A 16,782-nucleotide genomic window follows, 5' to 3' on the forward strand; every position below is an offset into this window, starting at 1 on the left:
TCTATCTCTAAATAGCATTTGTTTTACTTGGTAAGCTAACTAGCGGCCCAAGGCTAGATAGAGAAACCGGCTACAGTATAGCAAGCACCCGACCTGGGCTAGGATTTCTTTTACAACCTGCCTTTGTAAAAGTGATTACACCGGCTCTCATGCTGCCAACCTGTCGTTCTGTCTTCGAAGACTGTGGCTCACAACCCATCTCTCGGTATGCCCTGTTCAACAACCCACAATGTGTTTACAGCTTCCCATGGTTGATATTAGGATATGATCTACAGATTACAGGATATCTCCCCATCTGTTAGTGTTAATATTTCTGCAAGACACCGATGAAAAATTGCTGGACTGTTCTGAAACCCTTGAGGTAGACTATTCCAAGTGTACCAAACCCCCTTTACAGTAAATAACTGTTTCCGCTTATTTAAGTGCTTATAATCTACAGTACATCTCCATAATCCATCTAACTTTTTTACAGGCCAGAGAAGTGAATTCATGGTAGAGTGACATTTTCACACTATTCCTCTTGCTTCACATCCACAGCCTCTGGTTTGATAGTATAGTGTTTTTGAGGTGGATGCGGCTCTCCATCAGTAGCGGTTCTAGACCCTTTCAACTGGGGGGGCATGGCTGGGGCCCGGTTTAATGTTAAGGGAGCCATCAATTTCTCTTGGGGGGTGGGGCGGGGCTGTGTGCTGACGGTGTTTAGTCCGCGATGTTCCCGGCGTAGGGGGGTGCTGACGGTGTTTTGTCCATGATGTCAGCCGGGGGTTCTGACGGTGTTTTGTCTGAAAGGTTGGGGGGGCAAGCTTTCTGTCATGAGGGCACTGGCCCCCCCTGGCCCCCCCTGGCCCCCCTCAGAACAGCCACTGCTCTCCGTCAATGAATATCTCTCTCTACATTCTAATGTATCAGTGGCCCACAGCCTGGGAATATCAATACAAAATTGCTGATCTCAGTGTTTTCCTTGGTCTCACTCACACTACCTGTTTATCAATTTAACTGCATTATTTTATGGTTCCTAAACTTGCCTCTGATTTGGGCCCCGGACGGCTTTTCCTCCTCCTTTTATCCAGCAATCTTTAGTCATGTGACCTTTCTTCTTACTTAGTTCCTACACTTTCCATCAAACTTTAGCCATGCTCTCTGCGTGCGCTCTCCATGCTCTGTCCATAATCGCTCTGTCATGATTTCTACCTTTTCTGTTATTATTAAAATAATACTTCAACAATTGTTGTTTCTCTCTATGTAATGTGCCAGTTATCACACCTTACCTTCTTTTATCATCCTCCCATAACTTCCCTGCACCTCATAGGCTTTTAGACATCTCTTTGGCAGTAACTTGCCACCAGTCTAATATTTCTTTAATATTAGCATTAGGTCCAAGATCTATCTTTCATGCTTCATTTAACAATTTACTCACACCTTTCAACCATGCATCCTCTAAGCCTTTTCTCGCTTCCTTTCCCACAGCTTTTTTAACCCTATGACTGGTTTTCTAAGGGCAGCTTACCACTCTCACAGGTCCCAGGTTTCAGCACCAAAAATGGTAAGGATTATTCTGTGAAGAGAAACTTGGGCTCAAAAATACAATTTTCCATTTGATTGGAACACAAAATCAATATATAATACTTGCAAGTTCTCCATAGATCTCTGGAAGAGATCCATTAATACAGTGCTCGTACACATAGAAACAAACTCACACATACAGACAGACAGACATTGTTTGCAAACAAGTCTCTAACCTCAGCATACAGTTAATTCTCTGCCTAACAGTCAGCTCACAGTTTCAGCAACACGTGTTATGAGCTCTTCGGTGGGTTTTCTATTACTGTTAGAAAACCCACTGTCAAATAATCCCCTTTCACAAGCATTTGCCTGCTTTTTTCCTTTTGCACCCCCAGACTTTGAATACCGGCAAAATGCTGGGAGGTATTCATAGGGCCAATCATGGACCGATATTCTGGACAACTTTATAAAAGTTCAATAATTTCCCTGTTTTGACAGTTTCCTTCCATTGTGTTTCTGGGCTACTGGTTCTAAGCAGGGTGCTGGTTCAGTTCATACTCAGGACCAAACCTCTGGAAAACAACAAATAGTCAGGAGGGAAACGCATATGACACACCAATCTAGGGTGCATTTTCTCGCTATGACCAGGTTGTATGGTTGTGTCTTTTTGTGGTGTGGTCACCAGACCCAGCGCTCACAGATCATTTGAACCAGTGAACCCAGTATGAGACTCAGCTCTCGGTTCATGGTTGCGTAACGAGAGGCATTGTGTGGGTCTTGCCATATACTGCAGCAAAGTTAAATAAACTCAAATAAATGAGGGGGGGGAAAGCATAATAATAATAATAATAATAATAATAATAATAATAATAATAAAATAATAATAATAATAATAATAACTGGAAACAAACTACCGTCAGTGTCACTGTAATGCAGAGGTGCATCCATTTGCGGCCAACGACCACTCCCCCCACCCCCCAAAAAATAATAAAAAATAACAATAAAGTAATATATTCATGCTTATTTTGTATCAACATGTTATTCCCTTTTTACATTGTTGATATGTATTTATTGCAGTATATTGCGATTTTTAGATTATAATGTAGCATTTGTGGCTTGTAATGGTGGTAAAATGGGTCTTGCGATCCAGGCACTTATTTGACACCCGGATTTGTGGCCCACTGATTACTTTTGGTTGCTCACCACTGCTGTAATGCAGTCTAATAACACATTGCCTGTATAGAGATATATTTTCCATGATTTATTGGTATATAACTTCTGACATAGGTGTGACAATATCTAGCATTGCATACATCACCAACCAACATCAATAACACTCAGAATTGCTGCAACTATATTATTTTCAACTTCCGCCATTTGTAATGAACCGGTCTGTTTTTTGCGATACGTTCACAAGTTCTTGGTCAAAGATGACTTAACCTGGTTGTGTTGTGGTAAAACCACAAAAACAAACCCCTATTCTGATTAGTAACGCCTGTTAGTTAATGCAAGGATGTGTCGCGTCATATGCCAGCATTCTTATTCCTGCTCCATTCACACAGACCTGTTTCTGCAAATTTGCTAACATTTTGACTAGGTCCCGAGGTTGATATCTAGCTATCTAGATATCTAGTTGATAGCTAGCTTAGACACTTTCACACAGACCTTACTGGAAAGAAACTGCCACAAAAAAGACAGAAAACAAGGACACCTAACAAGGGTCGGAAACACAGGAATTCAGTAGAAATGTATACTGCTCAGTAATGCTGATGGAAACAAACAAGACTTAGCATTGAAGAGAAGTAATGGGGGGATTAAATACAGAGCAGAGGGAAGCAGGTAACAGGGATGTGGAGTGCAGGTCAAATAGGATCAGAGGTTGGATAGTACAAGTGCACATGGTGCTGAGGAATGTGTGACACAGGATTAGAAATCGGGGGATGATGACCTCTGGTGTTGAACTGGGGAAGTGTGGAATGAAGATTTAACATCACGTATATATTTTGGTAATTTTCACACAAACCGTGACTGGTTTAATCTAGCTTGTTGTAACAGTCTATAGGTACCTTAATATTTTAAGACATTATTATTACATAGGTTTATAATGTATTGCAAATGTGTTATTTCCAAATAGTAATAATTATTAAATAGTATTGTTGCGAGCTATTGTTCAGTGTAATTGTGTGTGTCTGGCATGGTCTTTGTCTGTATTGACATTCAAAGCGGCCATTAATTGTACATTTAGCAGTCCTGCCTGGGAGGGATTGTATCATCACGATAGCTTTGTATCATTCAACCCAATGCAGGTATGCATTGTCCTAATTAGCTACAGGGGGAGTATTTAACAGCCCCCTGGACCTCTGCTCCAGCAGTCTCAGTGCCCCCCTTCCGAAGGGCCAGGCTTATAAAGGGCAGGTACTCTAGCTGTGGGACTCCAGTGAGGAGATTCCGTACAGCCACAACAAAAAGCCATGACGATCTCTCTGATTCCTGCCATGCTCTCTCCTTCCTCTTGGTGTGCACCTGCATACCATTGCTTCCCTAATCCCTCTAACCTCATCTCCCTGCCTCTCCCCTCCTCCTCCCTCCCAGGCAGGCCTGAGGAACTGCCACTCAGCTTCCAACAAAGCTGACTTCATCTCCACCTTCACCTCCCACCACTCTCTGGATTTCCTTGATCTCACCGAGACACGGCTCTCCCTTGAGAACTCAACCACCCCTGCTGCCCTATCCTCTCTGTTTTTCCTGTCCCACTACCCCCGTCTACACGGGCGGGGAGGAGGAACAGGGCTCCTGATCTCCCATTCAACCCATTTGTCCGTCAACTGCGCTACCTCCTCTTTCTTCTCCTCCCTCCCCTCCTCAGCCTTGGATCTCTTCCAATCTCTGCTCAACCCGATCCAGTCTGCGTGCTGCTGAACAGAAATGGAAAAGGTCCAAACTCTCTGCTGCCCTCGAAGTCTACCGCTCTCTACTGTCCACATTCTCCTCCTCACTCACCTCAGCCAAGAAGTCTTACTTCCAATCACTCTTTGAATCCACTGGCAACAACCCCTGCAAACTCTACTCCACCTTCTCCTCCCTCTTGTTCTCTCCTCCCCCTCCTCCCTCCTCTCTCACTGCTGATGATTTTGCCTCCTTTTTCTCCTCCAAGATCACAGACATCCGCAAGCTCTTCAACAGTCCCCCCTCCTCTCCCATCACATCCAAGTTGGCAACCAACCAAGCTTCCTTTTCTTCATTTTCACCTCTCTCGGACTCTGAACTTTCTTCTTTCCTCCTAGGTCTACAACGTGTGCCCTGGACCCTCTCCCTACTCGCCTCCTCCAAGTGATTGCTCTTGATCTATTGCCCTTCTCCCCTCCCTCCTCAACTCTTCGCTCCTCTCTGGCTGTTTCTCCTCTGCATTTAAACAAGCTGCTGTCATGCCACTCCTCAAGAAACCAACCCTTGACCCCACCTCTCCTCAGAACTACCGCCCTGTCTCCCTACTGTCCACCGTCAGCTCTCTGCATTTCTGTCCCATCACTCACTCCTTGATCCTCTGCAATCCGGCTTCCGCACAGCTTACTCCACTGAGACGGCTCTCCTGGCAGTCACTGACTCTCTCAGCTGTGCTCGAGCGGCCTCCCTCTCCTCAGTCCTCATCCTCCTTGATCTCTCCACAGCATTTGACACTGTTGATCACTCCATCCTCCTCTCCTGCCTCGTTGACCTTGGAATCTCTGGGATTGCTCTCACCTGGTTCTCCTCCTACCTCAGTGACCAGACCTACCAAGTGACATGGCAAGGTTCCTCATCCACCCCCCAACCTCTCCTCACAGGTGTAGCGTAAGGTACACTTATAGATTTCAGTTCAAAGAAGTGAATTTAAGTATCAACTTATCAAGAATCCTAGAATCTTGTACTCAATTTCTGCAATAATTGGATGCAGACACCAGTTCCAAAGATATACATTTTCAAATGTATTAAAAACAAAGATAAAATGTAGCACTACACTAGTTATACAAAAAGGGAAAAACTAATTAAAATTCACTCAAGAGCAACAAATCAAAGACAAATCACTTGATCAAATCAAAGACCATGGAATGGCATATAATAACACACAAAACGTTACACAAAATTACAAACACATTGACTGCAATACCGGTTAGTAAGATGAAGGTGAGAGACTTAGTATGAGAATTAGTATTTAAGTCAAATAACTTCTCGTTATATATATCAGTCTCATTTACGTTTGGGTGCCAAGAAAGATCCTATCATTCCTGTTTAACTGTTTAGTCTGAAATTGACACAAGTTAACAGACACTAGATTATAGGTGGCCCTGCCTATCCTTAAGCATTGAACAGTAATCAATTAGGGAGAATTGTGGTTACAAGAAATGATAGAATCTTTCTTGGCACCCAAACATAAATGAGACTGATATATATAACGATAGGTTGCGTATGCAACCCCGGTTATCTGAAAAAGGAAGCACTGCCCAAGGGGGAGGGGTTTCTGCGCACTTCCGTGGGAACCTGATCGAAACGTCACTCTATCAAAGCTGCCATTGGCCCCTGCGCTCGTCACTCAGAACAGGTCCCTTCCCACTTCCTGTTCTATAAAACGTGACGTCAGCGCAGGTTCGTCCTCTTTTGCCGGGAGCCTGGACTCCCGCGCGACCTTGCAACCCTTGGGCAGTGCTTCCTTTTTCAGATAACCGGGGTTGCATACACAACCTATCGTTATCTTTCAAGTCGGAAGCACTGCCCAAGGGGAGGGGTTACTGTATAACAAAACCGTCGCAAGGGAGGAGGCAGCGAGCTGATAAGGGAGCCTGCCCCGAGGTGCACCGCTAGGGGACCTCGGCAACACAACTCCAGACAGTAACCTCAGGGGCCCCGTAGGGCCACACCTGAGCCGTCCAGGAGCGAGGACCGTAGTCACGCTCTACCGGGAACTGTCTGCAATCAGCATATATGAAGCGGGGCTACAGAGGTTAACTCTTACGCCCTCCGCTTACAAGAGCAAAGCCGGCTGCTCTACTAGTGCAGCTAGGAGCGAGGCCGTAATCTACTTGCACAATGTCTGGCGCGGGCAATCAAGCACTTGTGCGGCCTCCGCACAATATCATGGCAGTGAACCCCTGATCCAATAGGAGCAGGGCCACAGACCCAATGAGAAAAATACAATATAATACATAGCTGGCTAGTCAACAGAGTAGCCGAGCTGAACAATACACAATACATATATATCGCATGACAGCAAGACCTTCATGCTTTCAGCGCGCAGCACAAGAGCATCCAACTCGACTAAACAGTACAGAGTGGAAAAGCTCCATTGTGCTGACAATTTAGATTTCGTACAAACGAACTATATACACCAGGAACGAAGTCATGCGCCGCCCATGGAACACAGGAGCAGTTGACGCCTGCTGGTTAGACCGGCTAACGCAAGGCAACATTAGCTCTACTGTGTTAACAAAGGAACTATATACACAGCAAGGCAGCGAACTCAAGCGCCGTCAGCTGGGTAGAGCGGCAGTGAGCTCCATTCTACAATTTTTGAATGGAGCCACAGTCCTGCTGTTTAACACATAATACATATATACACATATATACATCACGGCGTGCAGGAGCTGGCTCATGCGCCACACGTGGAACACAGGAGCAGTTGACACCTGTCGAATAGCGCAGCTAACGCAGGACAACTACAGCTATGCCGTGCGAATAAATGAACTATGTACACAGCGGGAAACTGGAGAACTCAAGTGACCTCCGCTGGAGGACAACAGCAGCGGTCCCCTGCTCTATGGCGTAATACAACCAGAGCGGGCCACAGACCTGCTGACCAATACACAGAGCGGAGTACAGGCCAAATGCATGCACCACTGCAACACAATTACAATGAACAAACTATATACAGGGCGGCCTCTTAAGGCAACATGCCTGTAGGCCGCACGACAAGTCCCGGGAACACATCGACAGGGCTGTCTGTACATCCAGGAGCAGCTCGCGTGGGTGCTCGACTGGAAGGCATAGTCCGGTGGAAGGGAAAGACACGGTTAACTAGCTCCCTCAGGATGCACTTACAGGGGCAGACTGGGAGAGGAAAGGCAGGAGCCAGAGCCTGCATTCTACTGGGGCTCGACTGCAGCCAAAACCGGGTTCCCAATGGAAGGGACCGGCCCCATCACATCCAAGCTGCAGCCGCACAAATGTCTGTCAAGGGGGCACCTTGAAAAAGGGCCCATGATGTGGCAACGCCTCGAGTCGAGTGGGCCACCAGGTGATCAGGCATGGGGGTCCCGGTAGACTCGTAGGCCATGGTAATGGTGTCCACAATCCAATGCGAGAGGCGCTGCTTTGAAAGCACCTGGCCCTGTGTCCGTGCTCCATAAGACACAAACAGTTGGTCTGAGCGCCGAATGTCCTTAGTGCGTTCCAAATAGCACCTGAGGGCCCACACAGGGCAGAGCAGGTGAAGCCGACTCTCTTGCTCTGAAGCGAAGGGAGGAGGATGAAAAGTCATCAACTCAATAGGCCTGTTGACATGAAATGGAGACAGAACTTTCGGGAGGAACGCAGGGTTAGGTCGTAGAGTTACCCTGGAGCCATCTCCCACAAAACGGACACACAATGGGTGTACGGACAGGGCGTGTAACTCGCTCACGTGTTTTGCAGAGGTGATTGCTGCAAAAACGCAGTCTTAAGTGACACCAGCTTCAGCTCAGCTGAGTTCAGTGGCTCAAATGGGGCTTGGGAAAGTGCGTCCAGCACTACATCAAGGCGCCATGCGGGCAGTGAAAGGGTTCAAGGAGGCCGTCACCGTCGAGCTCCCTTCAGGAACTGCACAGCCAGAAAATGAGACCCAGGAGGCTCGCCATCAATCCGAACATGACATGTCGAGATGGCCGCCAGATACACTTTGAGCGTGGATAGGGACTTGCCCTGGTCCAACAGCTCTTGTAGAAATTGCAATATGACCCCGATGGGGCAATTAATTGGGTCTTGACCGCCGTCTTGGCACCAGGTGCTAAACGTCCGCCAGCGGTAGGAATACTGCGACCTCGTACAGGGAGCTCTCGCCGACTGAATAGTGACAACTACCGCGTCCGACATACCCCAGGCAATCAATCGCTCCTGCTCAGGGACCAGGCCCAGAGCTGGAGGAGGTCCGGATTGGGGTGCCAAAGCATGCCCTGCACCTGGGACAACAAGTCCGCTCTCACTGGGAGCTGCCAAGGCTCTCCGTGGATGAGGGCGATCAGGTCCGCGAACCAGAATCAGCAGAACTGTCGCTCGTTCTCTCCTGACCTTCTCCAGGACCACCGGGAGAAGGGGGAACAGTGGGAATGCGTAAAGGAGACAGCGCGGCCACTTGTGAGCTAGCGCATCGATCCCTAGGGTTCCTGAGCGGTCTTGGACGGAGAACCATAGTGGGCAGTGTGTGGACTCTGCCGAGGCAAAGAGATCCACGTCCACCCTGCCGAACCGGCTCCACAGCTGTTGTACCACAAGTGGGTGGAGGCGCCATTCCGAGACCGGGGGGCCTCCCCAAGAGAGGAAGTCCGCCGCCGTGTTGGACAGCTGCAGGGACTGCTCCCTATCCTGGAGGGTGCGCAAAAGCATCTCCTCCACAGAGGGGCCAAAAGTAAAGCCCAGCGAAATAGGGGCATCCATGAGGCGAGTCCTGTCCGCCTCAGGGACCCGCCGTGCCTGAGACAGCCAAAGCTGGCAGCGCACCGCCACAATGGCCGCCAAGGATCGCCCTGTCGCCCTTGCCCCCTGGCGCATCACTGTGACCAGCTGATCCGCCGCCACCGCTATCTCCGAGATAGGGGGCGGGGTGGGTGATGCGCCATGTTGCTCCGAGGGTTCTGCCAGCTGGGCCACATACAAGGCCAGCAGGCTCTCTGTATTTTGGAGGCAAGCCGCTTGGGCTCCAGCCTCATACGCCCTCCGGAGCAGCGTCTCCGTGACACAACACTGCCTGTTGGGGCAGGCCAGGTCGCGTGGCTCCGCGGACAGCGGAGGTAAGGAGACGAGCGCAGCTATAGTGGAATTAACCCAGGGAAAATCCACCAAGCCCGCTTCTGGCACGCCCTGGGTCCTGGCATAAGCCTCCCCTCTCCTGGCAAGGGCGGGGGCTGTTGCCGGATGATCCCAGGTGGCCCTCAGCTCATCCTCCTGGGATGGGGCAGACAGACTCAGTCTCCACCGGTGCAGTGTAAGCCGGCGGCGCCCGGTGAAATGGCGCTGTCGGTGCCCAGACAGACGGGGCATAGGATCTCCCCACTCCAGGCGGGCAAGGTGCGCTGGCCGCAAGCGGCACAGTGGCGGGGGCGAGAGGAACTCATCGCCGAGCCGAGCGCACACGCGTGTGCACAGGGAAACGTTCAGCAGAGGCGCCGATCAGTGTTTGCACCGGGGGCAGACAACAACTGGAACGCCTCTGCAACAAGTGGAGCGCCTAGCGGGCCCACCGCTGTAAGTGCGTCTCCACCCGGCAACGTTTATATACACGGGGGTGCTGCAACACCAACCACACGCAACCTTGCTGTTGCCGGACTGAACACTGTGTATAGCCAACACCAGGTGCTGGAATACAAGCGCCGCGTAGGCCCGTAGGCTTAACCACACCGTGTGTAGCGGGATCTAAAATCAAGGCACGCACGCACGGACCAGGAGGGCTAGCAGTGCTCGTTCTCGGCGAACCGAAAGAGCGAGATCTCCTACAGCTGCAGCCGTGGGCTGTAGTGCAAGCACAAGCTGGCGGAGGAGCACCTCAGGCCGGGCAGCCGGGCCTCAGATTTTACTGCCGCTGCTAGCGCTCCTGCTGTGAAGGAAAAAGCCCTGTGTACAAAAAACCAACACAGCAAGCAGTCGGAATATATATGACACTATATAAACACGACTATTATTTTTAAAGTGTGCTATTTGTAGCCAAAACTGAAACCGAGGCCCACTGGAGCGGATGGAACAGAGTCGGATTAGCTATCAAAGATAATAACTAATAACACAAATAGACACAGACAATAATAACAATGGTGGTGACAGCACAGCCGTGAAGCCAACCAACCGAGCAATAATAATTGTTAATAAACAAACAAAGTCTAATGCACAAGACAAGACACGGAGAGCTCACGTGCTCAGGTCAAGGCGAAATGGCAAAAGAGGATGAACCTGCGCTGAGGTCACGTTTTATAGAACAGGAAGCAGGAAGGGACCTGTTCTGAGTGACGAGCGCAGGGGCCAATGGCAGCTTTGAAAGAGTGACGTTTCGATCAGGTTCCCGCGGAAGTGCACAGAAACCCCTCCCCCTTGGGCAGTGCTTCCGACTTGAAAGATAACGAGAAGTTATTTGTCTTAAATACTAACCTGCGTAGTTATTTGATGTCCGACTAACAATACTAATGAGAGACTCACCTTCGTCTTACTAACCAGTATTGTAGTCAAATGTGTTTATAACCTTTTTTGTTTAACGATTTGTGTGTTATCATATGCGATCCCATGGTCTTTGATTTGGTCACGGAAGTGATTTGATCTAGAGTGAATTTTAACTATATGTATAACTAGTGTAGTGCTACATTTTATCTTTGTTTTTAATAAATTTGAGAATTTATATCTTTGGAATTAGTGTCTGCGTCCAATTATTGCGGAAATTGAGTTCTACAAGATTCTAGGATTCTTGATAAGGTGATACTTAAATTCACTTCTTTGAACTGAAATTTATAAGTGTACCTTACGCTACACAGGCATACCCCAAGGCTCCATCCTGGGCCCCCTCCTGTTCTCTCTCTACATTCGCTCCCTGGGCCCCCTCATCGCATCCCATGGTTTCTCCTACCACTTCTACGCAGATGATGCCCAGATCTTCCTGTCTTTTCCCTCTTCTGACCCTGTCATCCCCTCTTACATCTCTACCTGCTTGTCTGCTATCTCCACCTGGATGCACTCGCACCACCTCAAGCCTCAAACCTCTCCAAATCGGATCTCCACTTTTCCCCCCACTCTTCCTCACCTTCTGCTGATCTCTCAATTTCAATCCCCTTGGAATCCATGACACTTTCTCCTTCTTCCTCCGCTAAAAACCTAGGAGTCACCCTCGATCCTGCGTTCTCCTACACCCAGCACATCACCACGCTGACACGCACCTGTAGATTCTTCCTGAGCAACATACGCCGAATCCGTCCCTTCCTCACAGACTACTCGACTCAACTGCTCGTCCAGTCACTGGTCCTCTCCTGCCTGGACTACTGCAACTCCCTCCTGGCCGGCCTGCCTGTAACTACTACCCGCCGCTCCAGCTCACCCAGAACTCTGCGGCTCGTCTGGTATTCTCTCTTCCCCGATTCGCACACGCTACCCCACTGCTCCACTCCCTCCACTGGCTCCCGATAACGGCACGCATTCAGTTCAAGACATTGACCCTCACCTACCACTGTCTCGACCACACTGCACCAAGCTACCTTCAGTCACTCGTCTCTCCATACATCCCCTACAGACCACTGCGTTCCTCCAGTGCCAGAAGACTAACTCTGCCTCCTCTCCACTCTCCTTCCTCCAGAGCCGCTCCTTCTCATCCCTGGCCCCTAAATGGTGGAACGACCTTCCCACCGAAGTCAAAACACCAGAGTCCTTGACCTCCTTCCAGCGCTTACTCAAGACACATCTTTTCAGACAGTACTTGTAATATTAGTCCTTTACTCTCCTGTAAGATAGCACTTTACAATGTTTTATCATACTTCTTGCATTACTAGTACTCTTATTATTTTAATTTCCCCTTTGCTCCCTTTCCCTTTGCCCTTGACTGTGACCTAACACCTTGTCTGCACTTAGCTTTTACAATCCAGGATGGAGACCTCTTTTATTGTATTCACTTTTGTAAATTGGAATTTGTAAAATGTATTATGCTTTGAATTGCACTGTATTTTGTAAATTTGAATTTGTAATGTTTTATGCCTTGTACTGAACTGTATTTTTGCACTTTGTATTGCACTTATATTTTGTAAGTCGCCCTGGATAAGGGTATCTGCCAAGAAATAAATAATAATAGTAATAACTGAATGCCCTTTCATTTGATATACAGAACATGCATGTAGCATACACCAGTCACTACAGACCAAAAAATAAAAAATAACAGACAAATATCATACTGAAGTTTTTTCTACACAATGTACCATCCTTGATCTGTTAAACAATAAATATTATTAATGGGCATACCAAAAGTAATAATTGTATACTTTGTAACTTTTTAATAGAAAAAGTCCTGTCAGTTAAGAATCTGTTAAAGGCACATAAAAAAATTACGAAAATGAAAACGAGCAGCCTTAGCTATATTATAAATATGCCTTTAGATCTAGGTGAATAAATATTATTCACTGCAACAATATAAAAACTGGTTATCATATTTAATCTGGATTTATATGATAGCATGGCCCAGGGCCATTTCTAGCCTTTTGGGTATCCTAAACAGGATTTGATTTGCGGGGGCCCCCTCCCTATTGTACACCTAGCACAACATCATACTAACATAGGATTAAGCCTACTGACTTGTAAACGTATATATAAACACACATCTGTACAAACAAACATACAATGTACAAATGCACCTGTAGAAAGAGGGACCTGTTAGCAGCAAACATCTTTCTTATCTGGAACACACTTGCATTATGATATTTGGTCACTAGATGACACTGTATGGAACTGTAACACAATACAAACACTGACATGAAGAACTGACAAGTTAACAACAAAACCTATTAAAAGCTTAAGTTTAAAATATATTAAACTCCCACTGAAAAATGAAATGAACATTTAAATGGACCTTATATCAGGCAGGTGTAAACAAATAATAGTTCAATAAAAAGGTTTAAATCATGAAAAAATAGATACTCCTTGATAAAGTGCAAATTTAAAACAAAAACAGTTAATTTGTTAAAAATGTAAATGGTACGATTTACCAAGCCGTCTCCCCCTCCTTCTGTCACGGTCTCACAAGGACCGCAGGGCACGGGAACTAGGGGACCCAGGTGCAGTGCTCGTTGAGGTGGCTGCTAAGGCAAAAGGGCTAGACAAGGACGTAGTCAAGGTCACAGGCAATGGTCGGGAACAAGACACAGAGACAGGACTGGGAGCGAGAGAGAGAGAGAGAGAGCACTGTGATAGAAGTGGCAAGAGACAAGGCCATTGGAAGAACAAAGGAGCTGGGAGACCACACAGCACAAGGAGCAAGCAGCACAAGGCGCAAGGCTTAGTGAAGCAGGTAGTACTGATGACACTTCGCCCCGAGTGAGGGCAGTGAGGGGTTTAAGAAGGGGAGCAGAAACTGGGATGGCAGGTGCAGGGCCAATGGGAGCAGAGGTAAGGAACAAGCATGCACATGGGTGAGAAGAATGTTAATGAACAATCCTCTTGCAGATCATATTCCAGCTAAAACTTTATAGATGCAAAAACATGCCCACCGTGTTATAAATGCGGCAGATAAGGTGAACCTGGAGTGTCCAGTTAAAGTAACGAGAAAAAAAAAAAAACATAGGCTACATTGTAATTAAAACGGTTTGTTTAGCCAGTATGCAAGCAAGGTACTGTACAGTAATAAAAACGAAGCATTACCAAATAATATTACAGTACCCCCTGTGCTTGTTTTTCTTTTACACATTTGTGCGCAAGATCGATGTTCTTGGTGTTTTTTCCGACATTATAATTTGGTCGCGTCGCAATCCCAAAATATTTGTTTTTCTTCTTTTCTGCCGCACCCACACGCAGACGTATGCAGCCGCATTTGGATGGCAGGTTCTAGCTGATTCCAGAATGCCCTTGGGCAGCGGTGTCATTAGGCCTGGACGTCCGGGGCCACAGCACCGAATGTTTTATGAATAGCCCCTGTTTTTTTATTTATTTTTTTATTTTACAAAAATAATAATAATAATAAAATAGCCCCGGATCTATGTATCTGTCATTCCGATCATGCATCAAAAATAATATGATATCGTTGATCAAAAAACGCAGGTATGTTTTAGGTCCTCTGTGTGTCATTCAAGCAGCAGATCTACTTCACATAACTTGGCACACATGCATTTTGTGTGAGCAGAGAGAGAGAAAGAGAGAGAGAGCGCACCGGTTACAGGGCTTGTAATTTGTTGGCATCTGGTGGTAACTAATTCACTAAGGCAAAACTTGAGTTGAAGGGCAGCTATGGATATAAGAAGCTTTTTCAAAAAGAAAAAGGATCATGAAGGCAAGGAGGTGCAGGCGAGGCTAGAGGAGGAGGAGGATGATGACGAGTTATCTCCTGTAGCTGTAGCAGCAGATGAGTCAGGAGTGAGAGTGCCACTGCCTTATCTAACGTTACAAGCTCATATTGGTGAAGAAGAGGGCTCTTTAGCTAGCTAGCTAGTCTAGCTCATCAGTTCTCAAACATTTTTGTCACACCATTTATGAAAACAAGTATTTCCAAGGCACACCATAGATTATAGCTATGTTAATCATCATAAATAAGACTAATTCCAAGGCACACCTGGCCAGCTCCCAAGGCACACCAGTGTGCGCCGGCACACAGTTTGAGAAGCACTGGTCTAGCTAGCCTGCACTCACTGTGATATTGTGGAATATGGGCTAAGCATAGAAAGAAAGTGGGATTACCTTACTTTGCCTCTGTAGAATCCAATTGATAAGTCTTCAAGCCATAATTCGTTTCCCCTGAAGCATATGTAGACTCATATGCATCTCTGCAACTGATCTGGCAGTTGACACTCATTTTCTTTATTTTGATTTCATGTTGTGAAAGCCAGCCTACGCACCTGACCTTTTGTTAGAGCACAGTGTCTCACATCTTATATTCATTTTACTCTAATACGTTTTGGGTCCTCTCAAACGGAGGCACTGCTCTAAGGTTGCTTGTTGCTAGAAAACCTGCGCGGTCTGTTTACCTCAATACTGCTGGCGGTAGTGAGACTGTCTATGCCAGCTAACGACGTTGAATGTGGCGATGTAGCCAGCTAGCTAGCCAATTTGTTTCTAAGCATCAAGATGTAACCAGCAAAGAGACATAAGGTAGACATTTTTCCACACAATGTGAGTGCTTATACCTAAGCTATATACTTATGTAATGAAAATATTCCAAGAACAATATCAGAGGTACAGCTAAAGAGTTGATGTCTGATTGTCAATGTAAAGTCTAGCTAGCAGCTATCTAACGTTACTCTTGGCTGGAGATGTAGATCAGATCAGTTTTTCTTTCCTTTTTCGTCCAAAATCATAGTTCATTTTTTTTAATTAATATTCATTAAAAAGTGCACCAGATTAATACATTTAGGTGTATTGGCTTCGGACTCTGGGCAACGCCTCTGCCTTTGGTCAAGACTGGCTCAAAAATGAAATCTTTAAATTCTTTAGAAACGTATCATTTACGAAAATCTATTATATATATATATATATATATATATATATATATATATATATATATATATATATATATATATATATATATATATTGCATCTGATTATACACAAAAACTTTATTAAGCTGTTTTTACATCATAAGCCTTTTTAATATGCAAATAACAGACCAAAAAGTCGGTCAAAGCGTGGCCGAGGACATACGGGCCGTCATACAGGAACTAGAAATGTCATATGGGACATAAAACAATGTTGTATGGGAGTGGGACATCATAAACGCATCCATATTACTGCAGTTATGCTGCACGTTTAGGTGAAATGCTGAAACATTTACATACAGGTTCATTATTACAGCGCAGTCTGGTGCCTCCAAGAGACCAAGTGCACCCTAATATAGACACTTTACTGCACTGTAATATACTGTGCTGTGCTGTAACACACTTTACTGTAACCCACTGTACTGTAATACATTGTAGTATACTACATTGTACTGTAATACACTGTGCTGCTGTACTGTAGTAGTCAGTAGTCGTACAGTGTCTGTGTTAATGTGTGTTTCTCTCAGTCAGTGGGTGCATGTGTGTTGATCATTGTCTGTGTTCGTGTGTGTGTGTGTGCGGCTTCCTTGTTTGAATTTGTAATCAGTTACAAATAAAAAAATCTTAGTATCAATTAAAACAAATTACACGCAACCTTAGAGAATGCTGCCGAATCTCGTCACTAAGTTGGTCTGATAGTGGAAAAGCAGCGGCAGGAATTATTGATGGTGGGAACGGAATCATATTAACAGTAATATGAAGAATATGACTGTGTGATTTGGTGTTCAGTAAATGATTATGCACACAATATCAACACATTTGTGCTACTCTAATCCTTTTACAAAACACACTGGAGTGT

This window comes from Amia ocellicauda, chromosome 12 (genome assembly GCF_036373705.1).
Source record: "Amia ocellicauda isolate fAmiCal2 chromosome 12, fAmiCal2.hap1, whole genome shotgun sequence".
NCBI lineage: Eukaryota > Metazoa > Chordata > Actinopteri > Amiiformes > Amiidae > Amia > Amia ocellicauda.